The sequence below is a fragment of the Borostomias antarcticus genome, assembly GCF_949987555.1.
Source record: "Borostomias antarcticus genome assembly, chromosome: 23".
NCBI classification, from domain to species: domain Eukaryota; kingdom Metazoa; phylum Chordata; class Actinopteri; order Stomiiformes; family Stomiidae; genus Borostomias; species Borostomias antarcticus.
The window spans coordinates 20,462,799-20,475,106 of NC_140256.1; positions in this window are offsets into that span (position 1 = coordinate 20,462,799).

Below are 12,308 nucleotides of genomic sequence, written 5' to 3' on the forward strand. Positions count from 1 at the left end.
GTCTCTCCTGGAAGCAGTGTGTTTGCATCTTGGTTTGAATGCAAGGCAAACGACAGAAGCAACTAAAGTGGGTATGATGTCCTTCTTGTAAAATGGAAATGCTCCACACTTTCTGGGGTTTCGTTCTGGAAACCTAATGGTCTCATCACTCAAAAAGCCCCCAATTTCGTGATCCTGGTAAGAAAGCTAAAAAAAACTCCATGTAGCTTAGGTGTCGATGAGTGGTTGAGACAATGGAATAGAAATCCCTTGAACTATTCTCCTTGTTGGGAAAAGTGACTTCTCCGTCGTCTCTTGGGTTTCGTTCTGGAAACCTAATGGTCTCATCACTCAAAAAGGCCCCAATTTCGTGATCCTGGTAAGAAAGCTAAAAAAAAACTCCATGTAGCTTAGGTGTCGATGAGTGGTTGAGACAATGGAATAGAAATCCCTTGAATTCTTCTCCTTGTTGGGAAAAGTGACTTCTCCATCGTCTCTTGGGTTTCGTTCTGGAAACCTAATGGTCTCATCACTCAAAAAGGCCCCGATTTCGGGATCCTGGTAAGGAAGCTAAAAAAAACTCCATGTAGCTTAGGTGTGGATGAGTGGTTGAGACAATGGAATAGAAATCCCTTGAACTATTCTCCTTGTTGGCAAAAGGGACTTCTCCATCGTCTCTTGGGCTTTGTCTTGGGAGCCTGATGGCTCACTTACTCAAAATGGCTTCAAATTAGGGGTCCAGGTAACAGAGATACAAAGCTCCATGGAGCGGTGTCATGGCTATCGGTTGAGGCGATGGACTACAAATCCCTTGTTCTCTTCCCCACACAATTTTAAATTGTACAGAGAATGTTGAAAGCCAGCTATCAACACCGAAGTCTTACTCAAGCCATGTATGGTGATATAGATTTCTTCCCATTTGTATTCCTTGCATTATTTGAGCTTTGGGGTCCTCCTAGCATTTCAGAAAAAGCTGCCCACTCTGTTAGTCAGGATGGCCGAGCGGTCTAAGGCGCTGCGTTTAGGTCGCAGTCTCCCCTGGAGGCGTGGGTTCAAATCCCACTTCTGACAGCTTTAGTCTCTCCTGGAAGCAGTGTGTTTGCATCTTGGTTTGAATGCAAGGCAAACGACATACGCAACTAAAGTGGGTATGATGTCCTACTTGTAAAATGGAAATGCTCCAAGCTTTCTGGGGTTTCGTTCTGGAAACCTAATGGTCTCATCACTCAAAAAGGCCCCAATTTCGTGATCCTGGTAAGAGAGCTTAAAAAACTCCATGTAGCTTAGGTGTCGATGAGTAGTTGAGACAATGGAATAGAAATCCCTTGAACTCTTCTCCTTGTTGGGAAAAGGGACTTCTCCATCGTCTCTTGGGTTTTGTTCTGGAAACCTAATGGTCTCATCACTCAAAAAAGCCCCAATTTCGGGATCCTGGTAAGAGAGATGAAAAAAACTCCATGTAGCTTAGGTCTGGATGAGTGGTTGAGGCAATGGAATAGAAATCCCTTGAACTATTCTCCTTGTTGGCAAAAGGGACTTCTCCATCGTCTCTTGGGCTTTGTCTTGGGAGCCTGATGGCCCACTTACTCAAAATGGCTTCAAATTAGGGGTCCAGGTAACAGAGATACAAAGCTCCATGGAGCGGTGTCATGGCTATCGGTTGAGGCGATGGAGTACAAATCCCTTGTTCTCTTCCCCACACAATTTTAAATTGTACGGAGAATGTTGAAAGCCAGCTATCAACACCGAAGTCTTACTCAAGCCATGTATGGTGATATAGATTTCTTCCCATTTGTATTCCTTGCATTATTTGAGTTTTGGGGTCCTCCTACCATTTCAGAAAAAGCTGCCCACTATGTTAGTCAGGATGGCCGAGCGGTCTAAGGCGCTGCGTTCAGGTCGCAGTCTCCCCTGGAGGCGTGGGTTCGAATCCTACTTCTGACAGCTTTAGTCTCTCCTGGAAGCAGTGTGTTTGCATCTTGGTTTGAATGGCAAACGACAGACGCAACTAAAGTGGGTATGATGTCCTTCTTGTAAAATGGAAATGCTCCACACTTTCTGGGGTTTCATTCTGGAAACCTAATGGTCTCATCACTCAAAAAGGCACCAATTTTGTGATCCTGGTAAGAAAGCTAAAAAAACTCCATGTAGCTTAGGTGTCGATGAGTGGTTGAGACAATGGAATAGAAATCCCTTGAATTCTTCTCCTTGTTGGGAAAAGTGACTTCTCCATCGTCTCTTGGGTTTCGTTCTGGAAACCTAATGGTCTCATCACTCAAAAAGGCCCCAATTTCGGGATCCTGGTAAGGAAGCTAAAAAAAACTCCATGTAGCTTAGGTGTGGATGAGTGGTTGAGACAATGGAATAGAAATCCCTTGAACTCTTCTCCTTGTTGGGAAAAGGGACTTCTCCATCGTCTCTTGGGCTTTGTCTTGGGAGCCTGATGGCCCACTTACTCAAAATGGCTTCAAATTAGGGGTCCAGGTAACAGAGATACAAAGCTCCATGGAGCGGTGTCATGGCTATCGGTTGAGGCGATGGAGTACAAATCCCTTGTTCTCTTCCCCACACAATTTTAAATTGTACGGAGAATGTTGAAAGCCAGCTATCAACACCGAAGTCTTACTCAAGCCATGTATGGTGATATAGATTTCTTCCCATTTGTATTCCTCGCATTATTTGAGTTTTGGGGTCCTCCTACCATTTCAGAAAAAGATGTGCAATATATTAGTCAGGATGGCCGAGCGGTCTAAGGCGCTGCGTTCAGGTCGCAGTCTCCCCTGGAGGCGTGGGTTCAAATCCCACTTCTGACAGCTTTAGTCTCTCCTGGAAGCAGTGTGTTTGCATCTTGGTTTGAATGCAAGGCAAACGACAGAAGCAACTAAAGTGGGTATGATGTCCTTCTTGTAAAATGGAAATGCTCCACACTTTCTGGGGTTTCGTTCTGGAAACCTAATGGTCTCATCACTCAAAAAGCCCCCAATTTCGTGATCCTGGTAAGAAAGCTAAAAAAACCTCCATGTAGCTTAGGTGTCGATGAGTGGTTGAGACAATGGAATAGAAATCCCTTGAACTATTCTCCTTGTTGGGAAAAGTGACTTCTCCGTCGTCTCTTGGGTTTCGTTCTGGAAACCTAATGGTCTCATCACTCAAAAAGGCCCCAATTTCGTCATCCTGGTAAGAAAGCTAAAAAAAACTCCATGTAGCTTAGGTGTCGATGAGTGGTTGAGACAATGGAATAGAAATCCCTTGAATTCTTCTCCTTGTTGGGAAAAGTGACTTCTCCATCGTCTCTTGGGTTTCGTTCTGGAAACCTAATGGTCTCATCACTCAAAAAGGCCCCGATTTCGGGATCTGGTAAGGAAGCTAAAAAAAACTCCATGTAGCTTAGGTGTGGATGAGTGGTTGAGACAATGGAATAGAAATCCCTTGAACTATTCTCCTTGTTGGCAAAAGGGACTTCTCCATCGTCTCTTGGGCTTTGTCTTGGGAGCCTGATGGCTCACTTACTCAAAATGGCTTCAAATTAGGGGTCCAGGTAACAGAGATACAAAGCTCCATGGAGCGGTGTCATGGCTATCGGTTGAGGCGATGGACTACAAATCCCTTGTTCTCTTCCCCACACAATTTTAAATTGTACAGAGAATGTTGAAAGCCAGCTATCAACACCGAAGTCTTACTCAAGCCATGTATGGTGATATAGATTTCTTCCCATTTGTATTCCTTGCATTATTTGAGCTTTGGGGTCCTCCTAGCATTTCAGAAAAAGCTGCCCACTCTGTTAGTCAGGATGGCCGAGCGGTCTAAGGCGCTGCGTTTAGGTCGCAGTCTCCCCTGGAGGCGTGGGTTCAAATCCCACTTCTGACAGCTTTAGTCTCTCCTGGAAGCAGTGTGTTTGCATCTTGGTTTGAATGCAAGGCAAACGACATACGCAACTAAAGTGGGTATGATGTCCTACTTGTAAAATGGAAATGCTCCAAGCTTTCTGGGGTTTCGTTCTGGAAACCTAATGGTCTCATCACTCAAAAAGGCCCCAATTTCGTGATCCTGGTAAGAGAGCTTAAAAAACTCCATGTAGCTTAGGTGTCGATGAGTAGTTGAGACAATGGAATAGAAATCCCTTGAACTCTTCTCCTTGTTGGGAAAAGGGACTTCTCCATCGTCTCTTGGGTTTCGTTCTGGAAACCTAATGGTCTCATCACTCAAAAAAGCCCCAATTTCGGGATCCTGGTAAGAGAGATGAAAAAAACTCCATGTAGCTTAGGTGTGGATGAGTGGTTGAGGCAATGGAATAGAAATCCCTTGAACTATTCTCCTTGTTGGCAAAAGGGACTTCTCCATCGTCTCTTGGGCTTTGTCTTGGGAGCCTGATGGCCCACTTACTCAAAATGGCTTCAAATTAGGGGTCCAGGTAACAGAGATACAAAGCTCCATGGAGCGGTGTCATGGCTATCGGTTGAGGCGATGGACTACAAATCCCTTGTTCTCTTCCCCACACAATTTTAAATTGTACAGAGAATGTTGAAAGCCAGCTATCAACACAGAAGTCTTACTCAAGCCATGTATGGTGATATAGATTTCTTCCCATTTGTATTCCTTGCAATATTTGAGCTTTGGGGTCCTCCTAGCATTTCAGAAAAAGCTGCCAACTCTGTTAGTCAGGATGGCCGAGCGGTCTAAGGCGCTGCGTTTAGGTCGCAGTCTCCCATGGAGGCGTGGGTTCAAATCCCACTTCTGACAACTTTAGTCTCTCCTGGAAGCAGTGTGTTTGCATCTTGGTTTGAATGCAAGGCAAACGACATACGCAACTAAAGTGGGTATGATGTCCTTGTAAAATGGAAATGCTCCACACTTTCTGGGGTTTCGTTCTGGAAACCTAATGGTCTCATCACTCAAAAAGGCCCCGATTTCGGGATCCTGGTAAGGAAGCTAAAAAAAACTCCATGTAGCTTAGGTGTGGATGAGTGGTTGAGACAATGGAATAGAAATCCCTTGAACTCTTCTCCTTGTTGGGAAAAGGGACTTCTCCATCGTCTCTTGGGCTTTGTCTTGGGAGCCTGATGGCCCACTTACTCAAAATGGCTTCAAATAAGGGGTCCAGGTAACAGAGATACAAAGCTCCATGGAGCGGTGTCATGGCTATCGGTTGAGGCGATGGAGTACAAATCCCTTGTTCTCTTCCCCACACAATTTTAAATTGTACGGAGAATGTTGAAAGCCAGCTATCAACACCGAAGTCTTACTCAAGCCATGTATGGTGATATAGATTTCTTCCCATTTGTATTCCTTGCATTATTTGAGTTTTGGGGTCCTCCTACCATTTCAGAAAAAGCTGCCCACTATGTTAGTCAGGATGGCCGAGCGGTCTAAGGCGCTGCGTTCAGGTCGCAGTCTCCCCTGGAGGCGTGGGTTCGAATCCCACTTCTGACAGCTTTAGTTTCTCCTGGAAGCAGTGTGTTTGCATCTTGGTTTGAATGCAAGGCAAACGACAGACCCAACTAAAGTGGGTATGATGTCCTTCTTGTAAAATGGAAGTGCTCCACACTTTCTGGGGTTTCGTTCTGGAAACCTAATGGTCTCATCACTCAAAAAGGCACCAATTTTGTGATCCTGGTAAGAAAGCTAAAAAAACTCCATGTAGCTTAGGTGTCGATGAGTGGTTGAGACAATGGAATAGAAATCCCTTGAATTCTTCTCCTTGTTGGGAAAAGTGACTTCTCCATCGTCTCTTGGGTTTCGTTCTGGAAACCTAATGGTCTCATCACTCAAAAAGGCCCCAATTTCGGGATCCTGGTAAGGAAGCTAAAAAAAACTCCATGTAGCTTAGGTGTGGATGAGTGGTTGAGACAATGGAATAGAAATCCCTTGAACTCTTCTCCTTGTTGGGAAAAGGGACTTCTCCATCTCTCTTGGGCTTTCTCTTGGGAGCCTGATGGCCCACTTACTCAAAATGGCTTCAAATTAGGGGTCCAGGTAACAGAGATACAAAGCTCCATGGCGCGGTGTCATGGCTATCGGTTGAGGCGATGGAGTACAAATCCCTTGTTCTTTTCCCCACACAATTTTAAATTGTACGGAGAATGTTGAAAGCCAGCTATCAACAGCGAAGTCTTACTCAAGCCATGTATGGTGATATAGATTTCTTCCCATTTGTATTCCTCGCATTATTTGAGTTTTGGGGTCCTCCTACCATTTCAGAAAAAGATGTGCAATATATTAGTCAGGATGGCCGAGCGGTCTAAGGCGCTGCGTTCAGGTCGCAGTCTCCCCTGGAGGCGTGGGTTCGAATCCTACTTCTGACAGCTTTAGTCTCTCCTGGAAGCAGTGTGTTTGCATCTTGGTTTGAATGGCAAACGACAGACGCAACTAAAGTGGGTATGATGTCCTTCTTGTAAAATGGAAATGCTCCACACTTTCTGGGGTTTCGTTCTGGAAACCTAATGGTCTCATCCCTCAAAAAGCCCCCAATTTCGTGATCCTGGTAAGAAAGCTAAAAAAACTCCATGTAGCTTTGGTGTCGATGAGTAGTTGAGACAATGGAATAGAAATCCCTTGAACTCTTCTCCTTGTTGGGAAAAGGGACTTCTCCATCGTCTCTTGGGTTTCGTTCTGGAAACCTAATGGTCTCATCACTCAAAAAAGCCCCAATTTCGGGATCCTGGTAAGAGAGATGAAAAAAACTCTGTGTAGCTTAGGTGTGGATTAGTGGTTGAGGCAATGGAATAGAAATCCCTTGAACTATTCTCCTTGTTGGCAAAAGGGACTTCTCCATCGTCTCTTGGGCTTTGTCTTGGGAGCCTGATGGCCCACTTACTCAAAATGGCTTCAAATTAGGGGTCCAGGTAACAGAGATACAAAGCTCCATGGAGCGGTGTCATGGCTATCGGTTGAGGCGATGGACTACAAATCCCTTGTTCTCTTCCCCACACAATTTTAAATTGTACAGAGAATGTTGAAAGCCAGCTATCAACGCCGAAGTCTTACTCAAGCCATGTATGGTGATATAGATTTCTTCCCATTTGTATTCCTTGCATTATTTGAGCTTTGGGGTCCTCCTAGCATTTCAGAAAAAGCTGCCCACTCTGTTAGTCAGGATGGCCGAGCGGTCTAAGGCGCTGCGTTTAGGTCGCAGTCTCCCCTGGAGGCGTGGGTTCGAATCCCACTTCTGACAGCTTTAGTCTCTCCTGGAAGCAGTGTGTTTGCATCTTGGTTTGAATGCAAGGCAAACGACATACGCAACTAAAGTGGGTATGATGTCCTACTTGTAAAATGGAAATGCTCCAAGCTTTCTGGGGTTAGGGTTAGGGTTAGGGGTTAGGGGTAGGGTTAGGGTTAGGGTTAGGATAAGGGATGAAAGCTACTTTAGCTATCAGTCAAAACGTGTTTTTTGGGAATAACTTTCCAATGGAAGGTGATAGAGACCTAAATTCTTTTTCCTCCTCCCCATAATCGGGGTCTAGCTTTCGAACGCGACCGGCCGCGAGTCTCTACGACAAACGGAAGTGGGTGAAATTGCAAAAAAACAAAAAGACTGACGTGGTTTTTGGCGGGTTAGGGTTAGGGTTAGGGTTAGGGTTAGGGTTAGGGTAGGGTTAGGGTTAGGGGTTAGGGGTTAGGGTTAGGGTTAGGGGTTAGGGTTAGGGTTAGGGTTAGGGGTTAGGGTTAGGGTTAGGGTTAGGGGTTAGGGTTAGGGTTAGGGGTTAGGGTTAGGGTTAGGGTTAGGGTTAGGGTTAGGGTTAGGATAAGGGATGAAAGCTACTTTAGCTATCAGTCAAAACGTGTTTTTTGGGAATAACTTTCCAATGGAAGGTGATAGAGACCTAAATTCTTTTTCCTCCTCCCCATAATCGGGGTCTAGCTTTCGAACGCGACCGGCCGCGAGTCTCTACGACAAACGGAAGTGGGTGAAATTGCAAAAAAACAAAAAGACTGACGTGGTTTTTGGCGGGTTAGGGTTAGGGTTAGGGGTTAGGGTTAGGGTTAGGGTTAGGGTTAGGGGTTAGGGTTAGGGTTAGGGGTTAGGGTTAGGGGTTAGGGTTAGGGTTAGGGTTAGGGTTGGGTTAGGGTTAGGGTTAGGGTTAGGGTTAGGTTTGGAGATAGGCTCAAGCACAAAGTGCTGAGGTGTGCACGGGCTGCACGCCACTGAGCTGGTGAACCTAATCTAGAATAAAAAAATGAGATAAACATACAACACCAAGGACAAAGACAATACACCAAGGACAAGGACAAGACAAAACAACCCATACCCCACCCAGGGTTCCAGAGGAGGCCACCAGAGGACGCCAGAATGGTAGGTGGCTTATGTTGTCCCCAGGGGCTTCGTGGAGCTTATAGTTCCCTCAAGGGGTAGTGGATGTGCTAAGGGGCCTAAGAGGGAGGGACCGGCAAGGGGTTAGTGCACATAGGGAGGGAAGACACGGGGGGGTAGGGTTTAGGGTTAGGTAGGGAGGGAGGAGTGATTAGGTTTAGATGACGGAGTGGGAGACCTTAGGGTAAGGATTCAGGGTGGGGGAGGGGGTAGTGAAGAAGGCTGAAGGCCAAGAACCCGGGTCTGGAGGTGGGCAACACACTAGTGACCACTGTAAGAGGGGAGGAGAGAGAGACAGCGCGTCCAAATTAACCCAAGGGGGATGAGGGCAGGGGGCCCATTATGAAAAAACCTGGGCCGGATGGAGAGTCCCCACACTGAAAGATATTAAAATCATTTTAATGAGTGCAAAAGAGCTATCACAATAGCTTTAAAGTGCTTAAAGTCACACAGGTAAAAATAGCACTGCACACCACACACAATAGAAATAAATAAATAAATAGAAGTGCTGTTGTCACTAACAGAGGGGGACCTCATCTCAGACGCCCAGATTTTTTATTTGTTATTTAGTGTAGGGGGTTATTAATTCTAAAGGGACGCATAGGCTTGGGCAATTTAGGAACGCGCACTAATCTTTAAACTCCCCAGGTATAAAAGAATGGAGAAGCGCAGCAATAAAAAGGAAGTGCTATCAGGAGGGGCCTCGACATTATCCCATTGCAGGTATCTACACAGAGGGGGCCAGTGACCAGGGAGGTTTCAAGATGGCTACACCCTAAGGTAAGTGCTTTCCACTTATGCTAAACCATAAAATGGCTAACATAAGGTAACATTGTTGTTTTTCAGTTTCCCACAGGCATACCACTGGACCCGCTGGAGGAGGCGCCTGGACTTAGGAGAGGAGTAATCATGAGGTAAGTCATACATCACACACACCAAATAGAAAATAAGGTTACAGTCATACTGTAGGACCAAAATCATAATAATACAATGTCAAGTGGTTCACACAGCATGCAGAGTAATTAAGTGCTTGAGGAGGGAGGATTAAGTGCTTAAAGTTGGGGTACACTCCACACTGACTCAAGATTTTCTCTCCTTCTTCACCATAGGCGGCCACAGTCCAGAAACTGGTTCAAAGTCCATGGGAGGGTATGCTAAAAGAGCACTCAAGGTCCTTTCAAAGGCTCAGTGGGGGATGTCGAGGAGTAAAATGTCATTAAAATCACATATACATCCACATACAACAATGATATCACAAAACAATCATGAGAAAACAGAGGCTACATCTTCTCCAGACCACAATCAGAAATGAATGTGCAAATACGCAATATTTAAAACGGTCACTAGATGGCGCCAGAGGAGGTTTTTAGAATATGTCATTTAGGCCCTGGGGATCCATGGTTTGGAGCAGCCTATATTGGATGCGTGGGGAGGTGCAGGTGTAAGCTCGTCTACTCGTCACCGATTACCTGACTCAACCAATTTTTAAAGATGGCCGCCGCCGTCTCCGCGGTCCAATGGACTGGATCGCGGGGCTCTGTTCGGAACTCAAGAGGACTGATCTCATAGAGAGAGTGACACTCCCTCACGATGGTATCGTTCAAGGTTGCGAGAAGGGCCTGCTTGTGTTTCTCAAGGCGGTCAGAGAAGTTGATGACAGGGACACATATCTCAGCATTAGGGAAGACTACGTGAGCTATCTTTAGAACCTGCTGCAGCTGTTTCCAGGTAGTTTTGGAACTTTGAGGACCCAGACAGTTGTTTAAACCTGCGGCAATGACTACTGTCTCCACTTGGGGGTGCGGATCTGCTCGTTTCAGCAGGGCTTGCAGGTGATGGTATGTAGCGCCCGGGTAGGCCTCTACCTGTATATGCGGGTCTCTAAAAGCTGGAATACGCGCCAGGTTGGAATCTCCTAGGAAGACTACGGGTTTCCTAATCCTCAGCTGCCACTGTGTAAGCTTATAGAAAGTGTTAGGATGTCTGGTAGGCTCCCAGGACCCTCCCTCCGCGGCGACCGGCCCTATCTGTCTAGCAGGCGCAGAACCCGAGCAAGGGACCCCGCCCCGAGGGGTGGTGTTGTCCCCAGGGGGGAGGGAGGGGGGCCAGGGGGTCGGGGGTACGGCCTCGGCCAGGCTCCCATTTGACAATCTCCCAGAAGCCCGAGACACAGGGGACGCTGGGCCAACAGACCGCGAGAGCTCAGCCGGGACAGATGGCTTGACGTGACGTATATGAAGGGACTCAGGTAGGGACTGACTCAAGCGTCTTTTGTTATCACACAGAGCGCTCCCTTTCATCACGTTTTGTCCCTGACAGATTTTTTGAGCTCTCACGGCCAAGGCACCAGCATCCCCGGGCTCTGTTGGAGAAAGTTGGGAGAGGACACAGATGTTATCGTCAGATGGTATTACCACGTTGCTATAATTTGTCCTGGTAGATGTTATTAACCCCCGACCTAGGTCCCCCCCGCCCCCCGCCTCCGCCCCGCTCACCCTCCCCCCAGGAGACACCCCTAGCTGGAATGGCCGGACGGGGCCCCGTGGGTCTGGAGAGGATGGTAACGGCGAGAACCCGCTAAGGGCCCTGGGGCTGTCCTGTGCTGAGGATGGAGATGGTGATGGAGACTGCAACCCTACAGAGGGCTCCCCCTGGGAGAGGAGATCAGGTGCCTGTGACGGATACTCCTCCACTATCGCTCTAGTTGGGGCGGGACCTGGGGGTCTAGCTGGCCCTAGATGTAATAGGGGCCCAACAGAGGGGGAGGGAAGGTGGACATCACGGCCCTCTGGCCCAGATGGTAAGGGGGGGGCAGCTGGAGAGTGCCTAACACGGCTGCGCAGACGGAGTCTGGATGGGCGGCGGGGATCGGCGGGCTCTACCGCACCCAGGGGGCGCTGCTGTTCTGGTTGTGGGGTGGAACTACAAGTCTTGGTGGGGGACTGGACCTCCCTAGACCTGTGCATGATGTTGCCTGTAGTCTCTCCCAAACCAGGAGGTGGAGGGGTAAAGGGAAGGGGGGGCCCTGCCCGAGGGGAGAGAGAGGCCTCCCGCGGCCGGCTACCTGGCGATGGAGGGGCCAGGACCCCGCTGGAGTCCTGGACTCCAGCGGGGGCCGCCTGCGCTGGACTGCAGAGTGTGGATGGGGTCTGGACTTCCAACCTGTTGCTCATACGAGGGGTGTCTCTCCCGGGACTACGCTTGATGGTATCTGCAGAGGCGCTAACAGGACGGCGAGCCGACCGCGAGGGCCTGGGGACTAGGGACCACGCTGGAGAACGGGAGGATGGAACCCCCCGGGGCCCACTAGTCGACGGTGTAGGGGCCTGTTGCTCTCCCCCCTCGGGTGCTGAGCCAGGGGCAGCCTGAACTACCCTACAGGATGTGGTGGGGGACTGGACCTCCCTAAACCTGTGTAGCTGGTTGTTACCTGTAGGGGGGATGTTGGACTGCCTCGCTGACTGAGGGGAGGGAAGGAGGGGCCGGGGCCTCGAAGGAGACCGCTGGGCCTGTGCTTCCCACGCCACTAAAGACGGTGCTGATGCTTTCCACGCCAACAAGGACGGTATGTGCGCTGCGTCTAAACAGTCAGGTTTAGCCAGAGGGAGGGATGGAAAATCCTCATCGGTCAGGCCGCCTGGATATCGCGGGGGTGGTTGTTGGTTCCCCAACCTGTTGAGCATGTCGCGGAGAGTGTTAATGGAGCTCTCTGTGTACTTTCTCCTATATCGGTTTCTCGCCCAGACAGCCGCCCGGGCCAGCGCCCCTTCATCGAGGCCCACCAGATCTGAGAGCAGCTCTGCTATGACCCTGTCATAGTGATCGCCCAGAATGGACAGGTTGTTGTTCAGCCAAGCGCTGGTGTTATTTCTCACTTTGGCTAGTGTCTCAGGGTTGGGAGAGGAGGGTTTAATAAAGGTAGCTAATTTGGCTACCTGTCTCTGCATCCCAACAGGGGCTTGGCCCTGTCTAGCGGCTAGCTCTAAGATCTCCGCATGATGTATAGCTTGGAGAAGCTTAA